The following is a 16,501-nucleotide window of genomic DNA, read 5'->3' as shown; positions in this document are numbered from 1 at the left end:
CCACCATCTCAGCTCCCTGTGTACTTTGTGGAGGCAATTGCTGCTGGTCAATGTCTCCGCGGAGGAATTGATTATAATTCATTTTAATGAACATCATCTTCTCCACATTTTCTGGATGTAACCTCGTACGCCGATTGCTGACAAGGTGAGCGGCGGCACTAAACACTCTTTCGGAGTACACACTTGTGGGAGGGCAACTTAGGTAGAAGAAAGCCAGTTTGTGCAAGGGCCTCCAAATTGCCTCTTTTTCCTGCCAGTATAAGTACGGACTGTGTGACGTGCCTACTTGGATGCGGTCACTCATATAATCCTCCACCATTCTTTCAATGTTGAGAGAATCATATGCAGTGACAGTAGACGACATGTCCGTAATCGTTGTCAGGTCCTTCAGTCCGGACCAGATGTCAGCATCAGCAGTCGCTCCAGACTGCCCTGCATCACCGCCAGCGGGTGGGCTCGGAATTCTGAGCCTTTTCCTCGCACCCCCAGTTGCGGGAGAATGTGAAGGAGGAGATGTTGACAGGTCGCGTTCCGCTTGACTTGACAATTTTCTCACCAGCAGGTCTTTCAACCCCAGCAGACTTGTGTCTGCCGGAAAGAGAGATCCAAGGTAGGCTTTAAATCTAGGATCGAGCACGGTGGCCAAAATGTAGTGCTCTGATTTCAACAGATTGACCACCCGTGAATCCTTGTTAAGCGAATTAAGGGCTCCATCCACAAGTCCCACATGCCTAGCGGAACCGCTCCGTGTTAGCTCCTCCTTCAATGTCTCCAGCTTCTTCTGCAAAAGCCTGATGAGGGGAATGACCTGACTCAGGCTGGCAGTGTCTGAACTGACTTCACGTGTGGCAAGTTCAAAGGGCATCAGAACCTTGCACAATGTTGAAATCATTCTCCACTGCGCTTGAGACAGGTGCATTCCACCTCCTATATCGTGCTCAATTGTATAGGCTTGAATGGCCTTTTGCTGCTCCTCCAACCTCTGAAGCATATAGAGGGTTGAATTCCACCTCGTTACCACTTCTTGCTTCAGATGATGGCAGGGCAGGTTCAGTAGTTTTTGGTGGTGCTCCAGTCTTCTGTACGTGGTGCCTGTACGCCGAAAGTGTCCCGCAATTCTTCTGGCCACCGACAGCATCTCTTGCACGCCCCTGTCGTTTTTTTAAAAATTCTGCACCACCAAATTCAAGGTATGTGCAAAACATGGGACGTGCTGGAATTTGCCCATATTTAATGCACACACAATATTGCTGGCGTTGTCCGATGCCACAAATCCACAGGAGAGTCCAATTGGGGTAAGCCATTCCGCGATAATCTTCCTCAGTTGCCGTAAGAGGTTTTCAGCTGTGTGCGTATTCTGGAAAGCGGTGATACAAAGCGTAGCCTGCCTAGGAAAGAGTTGGCGTTTGCGAGATGCTGCTACTGGTGCCACCGCTGCTGTTCTTGCGGCGGGAGTCCATACATCTACCCAGTGGGCTGTCACAGTCATATAGTCCTGACCCTGCCCTGCTCCACTTGTCCACATGTCCGTGGTTAAGTGGACATTGGGTACAACTGCATTTTTTAGGACACTGGTGAGTCTTTTTCTGACGTTCGCGTACATTATCGGTATCGCCTGCCTAGAGAAGTGGAACCTAGATGGTATTTGGTAACGGGGGCACACTACCTCAAGAAATTGTCTAGTTCCCTGTGAACTAACGGAGGATACCGGACGCACGTCTAACACCAACATAGTTGTCAAGGCCTCAGTTATCCGCTTTGCTGTAGGATGACTGCTGTGATATTTCATCTTCCTCGCAAAGGACTGTTGGACAGTCAATTGCTTGGTGGAAGTAGTAAAAGTGGTCTTACGACTTCCCCTCTGGGATGACCATCGACTCCCAGCAGCAACAACAGCTGCGCCAGCAGCAGTAGGCGTTACACGCAAGGATGCATCGGAGGAATCCCAGGCAGGAGAGGACTCGTCAGAATTGCCAGTGACATGGCCTGCAGGACTATTGGCATTTCTGGGGAAGGAGGAAATTGACACTGAGGGAGTTGGTGGGGTGGTTTGCGTGAGCTTGGTTACAAGAGGAAGGGATTTACTGGTCAGTGGACTGCTTCCGCTGTCGCCCAAAGTTTTTGAACTTGTCACTGACTTATTATGAATGCGCTGCAGGTGACGTATAAGGGAGGATGTTCCGAGGTGGTTAACGTCCTTACCCCTACTTATTACAGCTTGACAAAGGCAACACACGGCTTGACAAATGTTGTCTGCATTTCTGTTGAAATACTTCCACACCGAAGAGCTGATTTTTTTGTAATTTGACCAGGCATGTCAATGGCCCTATTCCTCCCACGGATAACAGGTGTCTCCCCGGGTGCCTGACTTAAACAAACCACCTCACCATCAGAATCCTCCTGGTCAATTTCCTCCCCAGCGCCAGCAACACCCATATCCTCCTCATCCTGGTGTACTTCAACACTGACATCTTCAATCTGACTATCAGGAACTGGACTGCGGGTGCTCCTTCCAGCACTTGCAGGGGGCGTGCAAATGGTGGAAGGCGCATGCTCTTCACGTCCAGTGTTGGGAAGGTCAGGCATCGCAACCGACACAATTGGACACTCCTTGTGGATTTGGGATTTCGAAGAACGCACAGTTCTTTGCTGTGCTTTTGCCAGCTTGAGTCTTTTCATTTTTCTAGCGAGAGGCTGAGTGTTTCCATCCTCATGTGAAGCTGAACCACTAGCCATGAACATAGGCCAGGGCCTCAGCCATTCCTTGCCACTCCGTGTGGTAAATGGCATATTGGCAAGTTTACGCTTCTCCTCCGACAATTTTATTTTAGATTTTTGAGTACTTTTTTTACTGATATTTGGTGTTTTGGATTTTACATGCTCTGTACTATGACATTGGGCATCGGCCTTGGCAGACGACGTTGCTGGCATTTCATCGTCTCGGCCATGACTAGTGGCAGCAGCTTCAGCACGAGGTGGAAGTGGATCTTGATCTTTCCCTAATTTTGGAACCTCAACATTTTTGTTCTCCATATTTTAATAGGCACAACTAAAAGGCACCTCAGGTAAACAATGGAGATGGATGGATACTAGTATACAATTATGGATGGACTGCCGAGTGCCGACACAGAGGTAGCTACAGCCGTGGACTATTGTACTGTACTGTGTCTGCTGCTAATATAGACTGGATGATAATGAGATGTAGTATGTATAAAGAAGAAAGAAAAAAAAACCACGGGTAGGTGGTATACAATTATGGACGGACTGCCGAGTGCCGACACAGAGGTAGCTACAGCCGTGGACTACCGTACTGTACTGTGTCTGCTGCTAATATAGACTGGATGATAATGAGATGTAGTATGTATAAAGAAGAAAGAAAAAAAAACCACGGGTAGGTGGTATACAATTATGGACGGACTGCCGAGTGCCGACACAGAGGTAGCTACAGCCGTGGACTACCGTACTGTACTGTGTCTGCTGCTAATATAGACTGGATGATAATGAGATGTAGTATGTATAAAGAAGAAAGAAAAAAAAACCACGGGTAGGTGGTATACAATTATGGATGGACTGCCGAGTGCCGACACAGAGGTAGCTACAGCCGTGGACTACCGTACTGTGTCTGCTGCTAATATAGACTGGTTGATAATGAGATGTAGTATGTATAAAGAAGAAAGAAAAAAAAACCACGGGTAGGTGGTATACAATTATGGACGGACTGCCGAGTGCCGACACAGAGGTAGCTACAGCCGTGGACTACCGTACTGTACTGTGTCTGCTGCTAATATAGACTGGATGATAATGAGATGTAGTATGTATAAAGAAGAAAGAAAAAAAAACCACGGGTAGGTGGTATACAATTATGGATGGACTGCCGAGTGCCGACACAGAGGTAGCTACAGCCGTGGACTACCGTACTGTGTCTGCTGCTAATATAGACTGGTTGATAATGAGATGTAGTATGTATAAAGAAGAAAGAAAAAAAAACCACGGGTAGGTGGTATACAATTATGGACGGACTGCCGAGTGCCGACACAGAGGTAGCTACAGCCGTGGACTACCGTACTGTACTGTGTCTGCTGCTAATATAGACTGGATGATAATGAGATGTAGTATGTATAAAGAAGAAAGAAAAAAAAAAACCACGGGTAGGTGGTATACAATTATGGATGGACTGCCGAGTGCCGACACAGAGGTAGCTACAGCCGTGAACTACCGTACTGTGTCTGCTGCGACTGGATGATAAATAATGATATAAAAAATATATATATATCACTACTGCAGCCGGACAGGTATATATTATATAATGACGGACCTGCTGGACACTGTCTGTCAGCAGAATGAGTTTTTTATTTTATAGAATAAAAAAACACCACACAAGTCACACGACGTGTGTTTAACTTTTACAGGCAGACATTCACAATACAATATAGTATACTATATACTGGTGGTCAGGTCACTGGTCAGTCACACTGGCAGTGGCACTCCTGCAGAAAAAAAGTGTGCACTGTTTAATTTTAATATGTACTCCTGGCTCCTGCTATAACCTAACTGCTCCCCAGTCTCCCCCACAATTAAGCTGTGTGAGCACAGTCAGATATTATACATAGATGATGCAGCAGCACACTGGGCTGAGCACAGATATGGTATGTGACTGAGTCACTGTGTATCGTTTTTTCAGGCAGAGAACGGATTATATTAAATAATATAAAACTGCACTGGTGGTCACTGGTCAGTCACTAGTATAACTAACTAATACTATCAGCAAAATTCTGCACTCTCTGTCTGAGTACTCCTCCTAAGCTCCAGTAAATGAAGTGTCACTGTCTCACTCTCACTCTCCTATCTATTTCTTCTCTAAACGGAGAGGACGCCAGCCACGTCCTCTCCCTATCAATCTCAATGCACGTGTGAAAATGGCGGCGACGCGCGGCTCCTTATATAGAATCCGAGTCTCGCGATAGAATCCGAGCCTCGCGAGAATCCGACAGCGTCATGATGACGTTCGGGCGCGCTCGGGTTAACCGAGCAAGGCGGGAAGATCCGAGTCGCTCGGATCCGTGTAAAAAAAGCTGAAGTTCGGGCGGGTTCGGATTCCGAGGAACCGAACCCGCTCATCACTAGTATGATGTTATGTGAATGAGGGGCACTACTGTGAGGAGTAACGTTTATAAGGTAAAGTGGTACTACTGTGTGATGTAATGTGAATAAGGGACACTATCGCATGATAAATTGTGAATAAAGCTGCACTACTGTGTGGCATAATTTGAACTGGGGGTACTATTGTGTGGCCATGCCCCTTGCCAGCAAAAACATATACCTTTATGTGCTGCGCGCCGAATGTGCACACTGTTCTTATTTAAATTACAGGGGGTAGGAAAACAAAAAAAGGACTACTATTGGTGGGGGTGATGGTGCTGGGAAAGGGGTGCAGGGTCAGAGGCGGAACTAGCGATGGTGCTAGGGGGCACCAGCCAAAATCTTGCCTAGGGCATCATATTGGTTAGGGCCGGCTCTGGTGAGAGGACGTGGCTGGCGTCCTCTCAGTTTTGTTCAGGGGGCTGCAAATATCTGTGCTCACACTGCTTTATTGTGGGGACTGGGGACCAACAGTATTATATAGTAGGAGGACAGTGCAGAGATTTGCTGACCAGTGACCACCAGTATTATACGTTCTCTGCCTGAAAAACACTCCATATCTGTGCTCAGTGTGCTGCATATATCTGTGCTCACACTGCTTTATTGTGGGGACTGGAGACCAGCAGTATTATATAGGAGGAGTACAGTGCAGAGTTTTTCTGACCAGTGATCAGTGACCACCAGTATTATACGTTCTCTGCCTGAAAAACGCTCCATATCTGTGCTGCATTGTAGTATATAGTAGGAGTACAGTGCATCATTTTGCTGACCACCAGTATATAATATATAGCAGTACGGTACAGAAGGCCACTGCTCTACCTACCTCTGTGTCGTCAAGTATACTATCCATCCATACCTGTGGTGCATTTCAGTTTTGCACAGTTTGCTGACCACCAGTATATAATATATAGCAGTACGGTACAGTAGGCCACTGCTCTACCTACCTCTGTGTCGTCAAGTATACTATCCATCCATACCTGTGGTGCATTTCAGTTTTGCACAGTTTGCTGACCACCAGTATATAATATATAGCATTACGGTACAGAAGGCCACTGCTCTACCTACCTCTGTGTCGTCAAGTATACTATCCATCCATACCTGTGATGCATTTAAGTTTTGCACAGTTTGCTGACCACCAGTATATAATATAGAGCAGTACGGTACAGTAGGCCACTGCTCTACCTACCTCTGTGTCGTCAAGTATACTATCCATCCATACCTGTGGTGCATTTCAGTTGTGCGCAGTATATATAGTAGTAGGCCATTGCTATTGATACTGGCATATAATTCCACACATTAAAAAATGGAGAACAAAAATGTGGAGGGTAAAATAGGGAAAGATCAAGATCCACTTCCACCTCGTGCTGAAGCTGCTGCCACTAGTCATGGCCTAGACGATGAAGTGCCATCAACGTCTTCTGCCAAGGCCGATGCCCAATGTCATAGTAGAGAGCATGTAAAATCCAAAAAACAAAAGTTCAGTAAAATGACCCAAAAATCTAAATTAATAGCGTCTGAGGAAAAGCCTAAACTTGCCAATATGCCATTTACGACACAGAGTGGCAAGGAACGGCTGAGGCCCTGGCCTATGTTCATGGCTAGTGGTTCAGCTTCACATGAGGATGGAAGCACTCATCCTCTCGCTAGAAAAATGAAAAGACTTAAGCTGTGCGTTCTTCTAAATCACAAATCCCCAAGGAGAGTCCAATTGTGTCGGTTGCGATGCCTGACCTTCCCAACACTGGACGGGAAAAGCTTGCGCCTTCCACCATTTGCACGCCCCCTGCAAGTGCTGGAAGTCGCACCCGCAGTCCAGTTCCTGATAGTCAAATTGAAGATGTCACTGTTGAAGTACACCAGGATGAGGATATGGGTGTTGCTGGCGCTGAGGAGGAAATTGACAAGGAGGATTCTGATGGTGAGGTGGTTTGTTTAAGTCAGGCACCCGGGGAGACACCTGCTGTCCGTGGGACGAATATGGCCATTGACATGCCTGGTCAAATTACAAAAAAATCACCTCTTCGGTGTGGAATTATTTTAACACAAATGCGGACAACAGGTGTCAAGCCGTGTGTCGCCTTTGTCAAGCTGTAATAAGTAGGGGTAAGGACGTTAACCACCTCGGAACATCCTCCCTTATACGTCACCTGGAGCGCATTCATCAGAAGTCATTGACAAGTTCAAAAACTTTGGATGACAGCGGAAGCAGTCCACTGACCACTAAATCCCTTCCTCTTGTACCCAAGCTCCTGCAAACCACACCACCAACTCCCTCAGTGTCAATTTCCTCCTTACACAGGAAAGCCAATAGTCCTGCAGGCCATGTCACTGTCAAATCTGACAAGTTCTCTCCTGCCTGGGATTCCTCCGATGCATCCTTGAGTGTAACGCCTACTGCTTCTGGCGCTGCTGTTGTTGCTGCTCGGAGTCGATCGTCATCCCAGAGAGGAAGTTGGAAGACCACTTGTACTACTTCCAGTAAGCAATTGACTGTCCAACAGTCCTTTGCGAGGAAGATGAAATATCACAGCAGTCATCCTGCTGCAAAGCAGATAACTCAGGCCTTGGCAGCCTGGGCGGTGAGAAACGTGTTTCCGGTATCCACCGTTAATTCACAGGCAACTACAGACTTGATTGAGGTACTGTGTCCCCGGTACCAAATACCATCTAGGTTCCATTTCTCTAGGCAGGCGATACCGAAAATGTACACAGACTTCACAAAAGAGTCACCAGTGTCCTAAAAAATGCAGTTGTACCCAATGTCCACTTAACAACGAACATGTGGACAAGTGGAGCAGGGCAGACTCAGGACTATATGACTGTGACAGCCCACTGGGTAGATGTATTGCCTCCCGCAGCAAGAACAGCAGCGGCGGCACCAGTAGCAGCATCTCGCAAACGCCAACTCGTTCCTAGGCAGGCTACGCTTTGTATCATCGCTTTCCATAAGAGGCACACAGCTGACAACCTCTTACGGAAACTGAGGAACATCATCGCAGAATGGCTTACCCCAATTGGACTCTCCTGGGGATTTGTGACATCGGACAACGCCAGCAATATTGTGCGTGCATTACATCTGGGCAAATTCCAGCACGTCCCATGTTTTGCACATACATTGAATTTGGTGGTGCAGAATTATTTAAAAAACGACAGGGGCGTGCAAGAGATGCTGTCGGTGGCCCGAAGAATTGCGGGCCACTTTCGGCATTCAGCCACCGCGTGCCGATGACTGGAGCACCAGCAAACAGTCCTGAACCTGCCCTGCCATCGTCTGAAGCTAGAGGTGGTAACGAGGTGGAATTCAACCCTCTATATGCTTCAGATGATGGAGGAGCAGCAAAAGGCCATTCAAGCCTATACATCTGCCCACGATATAGGCAAAGGAGGGGGAATACACCTGACTCAAGCGCAGTGGAGAATGATTTCAACGTTGTGCAAGGTTCTGCAACCCTTTGAACTTGCCACACGTGAAGTCAGTTCAGACACTGCCAGCCTGAGTCAGGTCATTCCCCTCATCAGGCTTTTGCAGAAGAAGCTGGAGACATTGAAGGAGGATTCACGGGTGGTCAATCTGTTGAAATCAGAGCACTACATTTTGGCCACCGTGCTCGATCCTAGATTTAAAACCTACGTTGTATCTCTCTTTCCGGCAGACACAAGTCTGCAGAGGTTCAAAGACCTGCTGGTGAGAAAATTGTCAAGTCAAGCGGAACGTGACCCGTCAACAGCTCCTCCTTCACATTCTCCCGCAACTGGGGCTGCGAGGAAAAGGCTAAGAATTCCGAGCCCACCCGCTGGCGGTGATGCAGGGCAGTCTGGAGCGAGTGCTGACATCTGGTCTGGACTGAAGGACCTGCCAACGATTACTGACCTGTCGTCTACTGTCACTGCATATGATTCTGTCACCATTGAAAGAATGGTGGAGGATTATATGAGTGACCCCATCCAAGTAGGCACGTCAGACAGTCCGTACGTATACTGGCAGGAAAAAGAGCCAATTTGGAGGCCCTTGCACAAACTGGCTTTATTTTATCTAAGTTGCCCCCCCTCCAGTGTGTACTCCGAAAGAGTGTTTAGTGCAGGCGCTCACCTTGTCAGCAATCGGCGTATGCGGATACTTCCAGAAAATGTGGAGAAGATGATGTTCATCAAAATGAATTATAATCAATTCCTCCATGGAGACATTCACCAGCAATTGCCTCCAGAAAGTACACAGGGACCTGAGATGGTGGATTCCAGTGGGGACACTTTAATAATCTGTGAGGAGGGGGATGTACACAGTGAAAGGTGTGAGGAATCGGACGATGAGGAGGAGGTGGACATCTTGCCTCTGTAGAGCCAGTTTGTGCAAGGAGAGATTGATTGCTTCTTTTTTGGTGGGGGCCCAAACCAACCAGTCATTTCAGTCACAGTTGTGTGGCAGACCCTGTCGCTGAAATGATGGGTTTGTTAAAGTGTGCATGTCCTGTTTATACAACATAATGGTGGGTGGGAGGGCCCAAGGACAATTCCATCTTGCACCTCTTTTTTCTTTCATTTTTCCTTGCACCATGTGCTGTTTGGGGACTATTTTTTTTGAAGTGCCATGCTGCCTGACACTGCAGTGCCACTCCTAGATGGGCCAGGTGTTTGTGTCGGCCACTTGTGTCGCTTAGCTTAGCCATCCAGCGACCTTGGTGCACCTCTTTTTTTCTTTGCATCATGTGCTGTTTGGGGACAATTTTTTTGAAGTGCCATCTTGTCTGACACTGCAGTGCCACTCCTAGATGGGCCAGGTGTTTGTGTCGGCCACTTGGGTCGCTTAGCTTAGTCATCCAGCGACCACTGTGCAAATTTTAGGACTAAAAATAATATTGTGAGGTGTGAGGTGTTCAAAATAGACTGAAAATTAGTGATTTGCACTGGACATTTTTCGGGTTTTGTGTTTTGGTTTTGGATTCGGTTCCACGGCCGTGTTTTGGATTCGGACGCGTTTTGGCAAAACCTCCCTGAAAATTTTTTGTCGGATTCGGATGTGTTTTGGATTCGGGTGTTTTTTTTACAAAAAACCCTAAAAAACAGCTTAAATCATAGAATTTGGGGGTAATTTTGATCCCATAGTATTATTAGCCTCAATATCCATAATTTACACTCATTTTCAGTCTATTCTGAACACCTCACACCTCACAATATTATTTTTAGTCCTAAAATTTGCACCGAGGTCGTTGGATGGCTAAGCTAAGCGACACAAGTGGCCGACAGAAACACCTGGCCCATCTAGGAGTGGCACTGCAGTGTCAGGCAGGATGGCACTTCAAAAAAATAGTCCCCAAACAGCACATGATGCAAAGAAAAAAAGAGGCGCACCAAGGTCGCTGTGTGACTAAGCTAAGCGACCCAAGTGGCCGACACAAACACCTGGCCCATCTAGGAGTGGCACTGCATTGTCAGGCAGGATGGCACTTCAAAAAAATTGTCCCCAAACAGCACATGATGTAAAGAAAAAAAGAGGCGCACCAAGGTCGCTGTGTGACTAAGCTAAGCGACCCAAGTGGCCGACACAAACACCTGGCCCATCTAGGAGTGGCACTGCAGTGTCAGGCAGGATGGCACTTCAAAAAAATAGTCCCCAAACAGCACATGATGCAAAGAAAAATTAAAGAAAAAAGAGGTGCAAGATGGAATTGTCCTTGGGCCCTCCCACCCACCCTTATGTTGTATAAACAGGACATGCACACTTTAACGAACCCATCATTTCAGCGTCAGGGTCTGCCACACGACTGTGACTGAAATGACTGGTTGGTTTGGGCCCCCACCAAAAAAAGAAGCAATCAATCTCTCTTTGCACAAACTGGCTCTACAGAGGCAAGATGTCCACCTCATCATCATCCTCCGATTCCTCACCCCTTTCACTGTGTACATCCCCCTCCTCACAGATTATTAATTCGTCCCCACTGGAATCCACCATCTCAGGTCCCTGTGTACTTTCTGGAGGCAATTGCTGCTGGTGAATGTCTCCACGGAGGAATTGATTATAATTAATTTTGATGAACATCATCTTCTCCACATTTTCTGGAAGTAACCTCGTACGCCGATTGCTGACAAGGTGAGCGGCGGCACTAAACACTCTTTCGGAGTACACACTTGTGGGAGGGCAACTTAGGTAGAATAAAGCCAGCTTGTGCAAGGGCCTCCAAATTGCCTCTTTTTCCTGCCAGTATATGTACGGACTGTCTGACGTGCCTACTTGGATGCGGTCACTCATATAATCCTCCACCATTCTTTCAATGGTGAGAGAATTATATGCAGTGACAGTAGACGACATGTCAGTAATCGTTGGCAGGTCCTTCAGTCCGGACCAGATGTCAGCACTCGCTCCAGACTGCCCTGCATCACCGCCAGCGGGTGGGCTCGGAATTCTTAGCCTTTTCCTCGCACCCCCAGTTGCGGGAGAATGTGAAGGAGGAGATGTTGACGGGTCACGTTCCGCTTGACTTGACAATTTTCTCACCAGCAGGTCTTTGAACCTCTGCAGACTTGTGTCTGCCGGAAAGAGAGATACAACGTAGGTTTTAAATCTAGGATCGAGCACGGTGGCCAAAATGTAGTGCTCTGATTTCAACAGATTGACCACCCGTGAATCCTGGTTAAGCGAATTAAGGGCTCCATCCACAAGTCCCACATGCCTAGCGGAATCGCTCTGTTTTAGCTCCTCCTTCAATGTCTCCAGCTTCTTCTGCAAAAGCCTGAAGAGGGGAATGACCTGACTCAGGCTGGCAGTGTCTGAACTGACTTCACGTGTGGCAAGTTCAAAGGGTTGCAGAACCTTGCACAACGTTGAAATCATTCTCCACTGCGCTTGAGTCAGGTGCATTCCCCCTCCTTTGCCTATATCGTGGGCAGATGTATAGGCTTGAATGGCCTTTTGCTGCTCCTCCATCCTCTGAAGCATATAGAGGGTTGAATTCCACCTCGTTACCACCTCTTGCTTCAGATGATGGCAGGGCAGGTTCAGGAATGTTTGGTGGTGCTCCAGTCTTCGGCATGCGGTGGCTGAATGCCGAAAGTGACCCGCAATTCTTCGGGCCACCGACAGCATCTCTTGCACGCCCCTGTCGTTTTTTAAATAATTCTGCACCACCAAATTCAATGTATGTGCAAAACATGGGACGTGCTGGAATTTGCCCAGATGTAATGCACGCACAATATTGCTGGCGTTGTCCGATGTCACAAATCCCCAGGAGAGTCCAATTGGGGTAAGCCATTCTGCGATGATGTTCCTCAGTTTCGGTAAGAGGTTGTCATCTGTGTGCCTCTTCTGGAAAGCGGTGATACAAAGCGTAGCCTGCCTAGGAACGAGTTGGCATTTGCGAGATGCTGCTACTGGTGCCGCCGCTGCTGTTCTTGCTGCGGGAGGCAATACATCTACCCAGTGGGCTGTCACAGTCATATAGTCCTGAGTCTGCCCTGCATGTCCGTGGTTAAGTGGACATTGGGTACAACTGCATTTTTTAGGACACTGGTGACTCTTTTTCTGAGGTCTGTGTACATTTTTGGTATTGCCTGCCTAGAGAAATGGAACCTAGATGGTATTTGGTACCGGGGACACAGTACCTCAATCAAGTCTGTAGTTGCCTGTGAATTAACGGTGGATACCGGAACCACGTTTCTCACCGCCCAGGCTGCCAAGGCCTGAGTTATCCGCTTTGCAGCAGGATGACTGCTGTGATATTTCATCTTCCTCGCAAAGGACTGTTGGACAGTCAATTGCTTACTGGAAGTAGTACAAGTGGTCTTCCGACTTCCCCTTTTGGATAACGATCGACTCCCAGCAGCAACAACAGCAGCGCCAGCAGCAGTAGGCGTTACACTCAAGGATGCATCGGAGGAATCCCAGGCAGGAGAGGACTCGTCAGACTTGCCAGTGACATGGCCTGCAGGACTATTGGCTTTCCTGGGTAAGGAGGAAATTGACACTGAGGGAGTTGGTGGTGTGGTTTGCAGGAGCTTGGTTACAAGAGGAAGGGATTTAGTTGTCAGTGGACTGCTTCCGCTGTCATCCAAAGTTTTTGAACTTGTCACTGACTTCTGATGAATGCGGTCCAGGTGACGTATAAGGGAGGGTGTTCCTAGGTGGTTAACGTTCTTACCCCTACTTATTACAGCTTGACAAAGGCAACACACGGCTTGACACCTGTTGTCCGCATTTGTGTTGAAATAATTCCACACCGAAGAGGTGATTTTTTTGTATTTTGACCAGGCATGTCAATGGCCATATTCGTCCCACGGACAACAGGGGTCTCCCCGGGTGCCTGACTTAAACAAACCACCTCACCATCAGAATCCTCCTTGTCAATTTCCTCCCCAGCACCAGCAACACCCATATCCTCATCCTGGTTTACTTCAACAGTGACATCTTCAATTTGACTATCAGGAACTGGACTGCAGGTGCTCCTTCCAGCACTTGCAGGGGGCGTGCAAATGGTGGAAGGCGCCACCTCTTCACGTCCAGTGTTGGGAAGGTCAGGCATCGCAACCGACACAATTGGACTCTCCTTGGGGATTTGTGATTTAGAAGAACGCACAGTTCTTTTCTGTGCTTTTGCCAGCTTAAGTCTTTTCTTTTTTCTAGCGAGAGGATGAGTGCTTCCATCCTCATGTGAATCTGAACCACTAGCCATGAACATGGGCCAGGGCCTCAGCCGTTCCTTGCCACTCCGTGTCGTAAATGGTATATTGGCAAGTTTACGCTTCTCATCAGACGCTTTCAATTTTGATTTTTGGGTCATTTTACTGAACTTTTGTTTTTTGGAATTTACATGCTCTCTACTATGACTTGGGTATCGGCCTTGGCAGACGACGTTGATGGCATTTCATCGTCTCGGCCATGACTAGTGGCAGCAGCTTCAGCACGAGGTATAAGTGGATCTTGATCTTTCCCTATTTTACCCTCCACATTTTTGTTCTCCATTTTTTAATGTGTGGAATTATATGCCAGTATCAATAGCAATGGCCTACTACTATATATACTGCGCACAACTGAAATGCACCACAGGTATGGATGGATAGTATACTTGACGACAAAGAGGTAGGTAGAGCAGTGGCCTACTGTACCGTACTGCTATATATTATATACTGGTGGTCAGCAAACTGTGCAAAACTGAAATGCACCACAGGTATGGATGGATAGTATGTTATAACGATATAGCAATAAAAATTTGTTTTGAAAAAATGGCTGTGAAGTGGTCAGAAATGACGTTCGGAGACTGTTTATGAATATAAAAAATATATTTTATTTTAAACCAAATAATCTATCAAAAAAAGTAAAATAAACATATGTATAGTTTTAAAAAAGCATCAATTTGGTTAATATATTCCAAAATACATGGCTAGCTATTATACCAACTATATTTTAAAAAGCTGTGTTAATATCTATATGAATACTAAAATGTCCTCTTTAGAAGCAGTATAGATCAGCAATTGCACTCCTTTAAAAGATCCACACAATTATAGGTGATGGCTATAAGTGCCGGCGTCCCGGCCACAGTTTTTTGTTCAGAATAGACTGAAGACCGTTGTCTGTAAATCTCACAATTGTGATTAATAGTCTCTCCTATCCCGGTGGTGAGGCTATCACCGCGCCGGGTATGGTGTAACGTGTGTCCAGGGCCGGCGCCACCATTAGGCAGCTTTAGGCAGCTGCCTATGGGCGCCGGCCACTAGAGGGCGGCGCTGCACACTTTGGATGAACGCTTTATCTATTATTCCTTTAGCTGCGCTCACTACTCCTCTTCTTCCACCCGCACCACAACAGCAACCTCATGTAGTGAGGCCCCTGCAATCTCCCCCCGCATCTCGCATATTACACCCCCATCCGCGCGATTACACTCCTCAACTTGTGATTGCTTACCCGGCGCCCCCCCATCACACACACACTGTCGCACCCGCCCCGCCCACCCCCAATCCTCCGATCCGCGGTAAAGTCAGTTGCTCCCCACTGACCATACTGCGGGCTGCGGCTCGGTGACTGGCAGGGAGCAGAAGCTGCAGGGAAGGAGGCAGTATCCCTGTCAGTGTCTTCAGGTTTTGTGTTCAGAGGAGAGTCATAGAGAAAAGTGCAGGCTCTCTCCAGTTGTGTGCACCTGTCATCACAGTCTGTCAGCAGCAAAAGACAGACTCAGGCTGTATTATTACGTCTGTTACCATTACCAATTCAATTTGGATTTTAAGCTCTGGATTTTTATGTAAGTAGATAATTTATGTACATACACATGTGTGTGTATGTGTGTATATATATATATATATATATATATATATATATATGTGTGTGTATACGTATATATGTTGTGACAAGAACACTGGGATAGTGTTTGAGGGCAGGTATATTTGTCCCAGGTTCTTGTCTTACATGTTTTAGAAAATGTTAACTTCTAGGAAAAATGCTTTTTGTTTTGTCTGAACCTTTTCAGTTTGCTGTAAAAGCTGGGTAAAGGCTCTGAGAGAGAGATAAGGTGAGTTCTAGACATTGGGCCCAGTTCGGGTCTTTGGCCTCACAGAGGGCTAATCAGGGTTTCAGCTGTGTAAGAGTGATATAGTGCTTCTAACCTGATTAGTATGGGCAGACTGCCTGGGAAGGCTGCAGGATCTGTGTGTGAGAGACACGCTTTCTGATGCAAGTAAGCTATACAGTATGTACTGAAGAACTCTGTGTTTTGTTTAGTGACAGTTAGGAACATCTTATGTTTAGTTAGTGCCGGACAGGCAAGGTATTTTTATTTTGGGGTTTGTTTTATTTTCTGTTTCAATAAAACTGGCCGGGGTCAGTTGTACCAGAAACTGGACTTGTGTTGTTCCTCAACTGCTGCGTGCTGCCATATTCCCCAGGAAAAGGCACCTTGCACCCCTACAGTGTTACAACTTGGTGGAGAATGCGAGCAGGCCGTTCTGCGCATAAGTGAAAGCAGCAGCTTTGTGAGGCCTGCAGAAAACGGTGGTTTATGCAGATACAGCCCAGTGTGAAGTTACTGAGACTCACCCCTGAGGGTTTGATATATGTCCTGGGTGAAAGCAGCTGCAAAGCCACCTGAAAAATCTGTTGACATGGAGGATCTGCTTAAAGCCTTGCTGCAAGCTACAGCGGCTCAGCAGGAGGCCAACCGACAGCAGCAGGTGGCAATGGAGGAAAATTGGAGACTACAGCAGGAGGCCAACAGACAGCAGCAGGTGGCAATGGAGGAAAATAAGAGACAACAGCAGGCAGTTGTTGATGAACTTTACAGGCAACAGCGTCAGGATAGAGAGGCCTTAGCAGAAGTGGTGCAGAGACTTGCAGCCCGGATTGGAGATGTGGCCGTCAGTGCTCCAACCAGCTCTAGTTCTATAC

This window comes from Pseudophryne corroboree, chromosome 7, assembly GCF_028390025.1.
Source record: "Pseudophryne corroboree isolate aPseCor3 chromosome 7, aPseCor3.hap2, whole genome shotgun sequence".
Classification (NCBI taxonomy): Eukaryota; Metazoa; Chordata; class Amphibia; order Anura; family Myobatrachidae; genus Pseudophryne; species Pseudophryne corroboree.
This window is presented reverse-complemented; position numbering follows the sequence as displayed.